The sequence below is a fragment of the Triticum aestivum genome, chromosome 5D (genome assembly GCF_018294505.1).
Source record: "Triticum aestivum cultivar Chinese Spring chromosome 5D, IWGSC CS RefSeq v2.1, whole genome shotgun sequence".
Classification (NCBI taxonomy): domain Eukaryota; kingdom Viridiplantae; phylum Streptophyta; class Magnoliopsida; order Poales; family Poaceae; genus Triticum; species Triticum aestivum.
The window spans coordinates 10,997,025-11,001,343 of NC_057808.1; positions in this window are offsets into that span (position 1 = coordinate 10,997,025).

Here is a 4,319-nt window from a genome sequence, read left to right on the forward strand (position 1 = left end):
ACGAATACTCCAAAGAAGCAGGAAGAAGGAGAGGTGTAAGGAAAGTGTGAACGATGATTCCACCCATATTCTTCCGAAACGGATCCCCTCTTGATAGTACGGTTATCCCTACGACTCAATTCCACCGAAAAGAAAGGAGGGAAAATAATCCGTCTAAAGTGAAGTCCTCGAGGGGTAACAATCGCAAAGTGCCCTTATATTAGATAACCTGAAAAGCTCAATGCACACGATTAGTCCGCAAATGTATTGTCATCAATCACCAAAACAAACCAGGGAAAATAATGCCCTAACAACAACAGCACAGGCCATCTATCTACAACAACATAGACATGCAAAATACTATCAGGTACTAAGTTCATGATAAATTAAAGTTCAATTAATCAAATTACTTAAGAACTCCCACTTAGATAGATATCCCTCTAATCATCTAAGTGATTACGTGATCCATATCAACTAAACCATGTCCGATCATCACGTGTGATGGAGTAGTTTTCAATGGTGAACATCACTATGTTGATCATATCTACTATATGATTCACGCTCGACCTTTCGGTCTCAGTGTTCAGAGGCCATATCTGCATATGCTAGGCTCGTCAAGTTTATCCCGAGTATTCTGCATGTGCAAAACTGGCTTGCACCGTTGTATGTGAACGTAGAGCTTATCACACCCGATCATCACGTGGTGTCTCGGCACGACGAACTTTCACAACGGTGCATACTTAGGGAGAACACTTGTACCTTGAAATTTAGTGAGAGATCATCTTATAATGCTACCGTCGAACTAAGAAAAATAAGATGCATAAAGGATAAACATCACATGCAATCAATATAAGTGATATGATATGGCCATCATCATCTTGTGCCTTTGATCTCCATCTCCAAAGCACCGTCATGATCACCATCGTCACCGGCGCGACACCTTGATCTCCATCGTAGCATCGTTGTCGTCTCGCCAACTATTGCTTCTACGACTATCGCTACCGCTTAGTGATAAAGTAAAGCAATTACATGGCGATTGCATTTCATACAATAAAGCGACAACCATATGGCTCCTGCCAGTCGCCGATAACTCTGTTACAAAACATGATCATCTCATACAATAAAATTTAGCATCATGTCTTGACCATATCACATCACAACATGCCCTGCAAAAACAAGTTAGACGTCCTCTACTTTGTTGTTGCAAGTTTTACGTGGCTGCTATGGGCTGAGCAAGAACCGTTCTTACCTATGCATCAAAACCACAACGATTTTTCATCAAGTATGTGCTGTCTTAACCTTCAACAAGGACCGGGCGTAGCCACACTCGATTCAACTAATGTTGGAGAAACTGACACCCGCCAGCCACCTGTGTGCGAAGCACGTCGGTAGAACGAGTCTCGCGTAAGCGTACGCGTAATGTCGGTCCGGGCCGCTTCATCCAACAATACCGCCGAATCAAAGTATGACATGCTGGTAAGCAGTATGACTATTATCGCCCACAACTCACTTGTGTTCTACTCGTGCATATAACATCTACGCATAAACCTGGCTTGGATGCCACTGTTGGGGAACACAGTAATTTCAAAAATTTCCTACGCACACGCAAGATCATGGTGATGCATAGCAACGAGAGGGGAGAGTGTAGTCCACGTACCCTCGTAGACCGAAAGCGGAAGCGTTATGACAACGCGGTTGATGTAGTCGTATGTCTTCACGATCCGACCGATCCTAGTACCGAAGACACGGCACCTCCGCGATCTGCACACGTTCAGCTCGGTGACGTCCCACGAACTCTCGATCCAGCTGAGTGTCGAGGGAGAGCTTCGTTAGCACGACGGCGTGATGACGGTGATGATGAAGCTACCGGCGCAGGGCTTCGCCTAAGCACTACGACGATATGACTGAGGTGGATTATGGTGGAGGGAGGCACCGCACACGGCTAAGAGATCAATGATCAACTTGTGTGTCTATGGGGTGCCCCCCTCCCCTGTATATAAAGGAGTGGAGGAGGGGGAGGGCCGGCCCTCTCTATGGCGAGCCCTAGGGGAGTCCTACTCCCACCAGGAGTAGGATTCCCCCTTCCAAGTAGGAGTAGGAGAGGAAGGAAGGAGGAGAGAGGGAGGAAGGAAAGGGGGGCCGACCCCCTTCCCAATTCGGATTGGGCTTGGGGGGGGGGGGCTTCTAGGACGCCTCCTCCTCTCTCCCACTAAGGCCTAATAAGGCCCATACACTCACCGGGGGATTCCAGTAACCTCCCGGTACTCCGTAAATGCCCGAACTCACCCGGAACCATTCCGATGTCCAAACATAGCCATCCAATATATCGATCTTTATGTCTCGACCATTTCGAGACTCCTCGTCATGTCCATGATCATATCCGGGACTCCGAACTACCTTCAGTACATCAAATCACATAAACTCATAATACCGATCGTCACAGAACGTTAAGCGTGCGGACCCTACGGGTTCGAGAACTATGTAGACATGACCAAGACTCGTCTCCGATCAATAACCAATAGCGGAACCTGGATGCTCATATTGGTTCCTACATATTCTACGAAGATCTTTATCGGTCAAACCGCATAACAACATATGTTGTTCCCTTTGTCATCGGTATGTTACTTGTCCGAGATTCGATCGTCGGTATCTCAATACCTAGTTCAATCTCGTTACCGACAAGTCTCTTTACTCGTTCCGTAATGCATCATCCCGCAACTAACTCATTAGTCACATTGCTTGCAAGGCTTATAGTGATGTGCATTACCGAGAGGGCCTAGAGATACCTCTCCGACAATCGGAGTGACAAATCCTAATCTTGATCTATGCCAACTGAACAAGTACCATCGGAGACACCTGTAGAGCACCTTTATAATCACCCAATTACGTTGTGACGTTTGGTAGCACACAAAGTGTTCCTCCGGTATTCGGGAGTTGCATAATCTCATAGTCATAGGAACATGTATAAGTCATGAAGAAAGCAATAGTAACATACTAAACGATCAAGTGCTAAGCTAACGAAATGGGTCAAGTCAATCACATCATTCTCTAATGATGTGATCCCGTTAATGAAATGACAACTCATGTCTATGGCATCTTTGATTAACGAGCTAGTCAAGTAGAGGCATACTAGTGACACTCTGTTTGTCTATGTATTCACACATGTACTAAGTTTCCGGTTAATACAATTCTAACATGAATAATAAACATTTATCATGATATAAGGAAATATAAATAACAACTTTATTATTGTCTCTAGGGCATATTTCCTTCAAAACCCTATATCGGTAGTTTTATTTGTATCAGCCCTATAATTTTGTTATCGCCATGTTTAACGTTCTCGTTGAATTCTGTAGATGCTAGTATCTAACATAGTGCGTTATGTGGGCTCTTAGGGATAGGTGTGTGAGGTAGTTTGTATTATTCGAACTCCATTTTCTTCAATGAAAATGATGTCGTGTCGCCCCCTTGATATGTTTGTTCTTCTAACTAGCTACAAACAGTGTAATTATTTCTTCTCCACCCATTTTTGTTAGCTTGTACATATTTTATAGTACAATTTTAATAGGAAAGCCATAGTGAAATTTCTATTTGTGTAAAGTTTCCAAAAATGGCACCTCTAAGAAGGGAATGATGTCATAAATGTTGTTGCCATTCAATATAGATGGAAACGACCCAACCAATAAAGTCATGCAAGACTTAGTATAGAGAACCAGGAAAACCACCTCTACTAAATTTTCATGACGGTAGTGCGCCTCACTGCAAAGTCCCATGCCTCCAGAGAGTCGACACCCTCACGCTAAGCACTATAGGTGCCTTCTGAAGTCCACATGACAAGTAGCATCACATCCAAACTATCTTACGGATCTAGTACATATGTACCACAACTGTGAGCCATGCTCATTGTCCCGCCGCTCGCCCGGCTAGAGCACACTCGCCGCCATTGTCCTATCTTCATGTCATACTACCCGAGAGGTTGGAGACCAATCCTCATGACCATCACGAGTTGCCCACCATTGCGCATGTCAGGAACCACGACACGCCGGTGCTACCCCGACAACCAGTGCTGACGCAACCGCTTAAATGTTGTGGGTTCAAATCCACTAAAGCTCTAAAGGATCTTAATTTTCTGCACATATATGAACAAACCTAATAATGTAACAAAAATTTCAAAGCCCCAAAGCATACACATGGAATCATCAGCACGATACGTGTACCTATACCATATCAGAGCATTACCGTTGACAAACTAGTCACAAACTCATAATTGGCACCAGATCCTGAATGTGCCAGTCACAACACTGCTCCAGACACCTTAATTGACAAAGGAGGAAAAATGC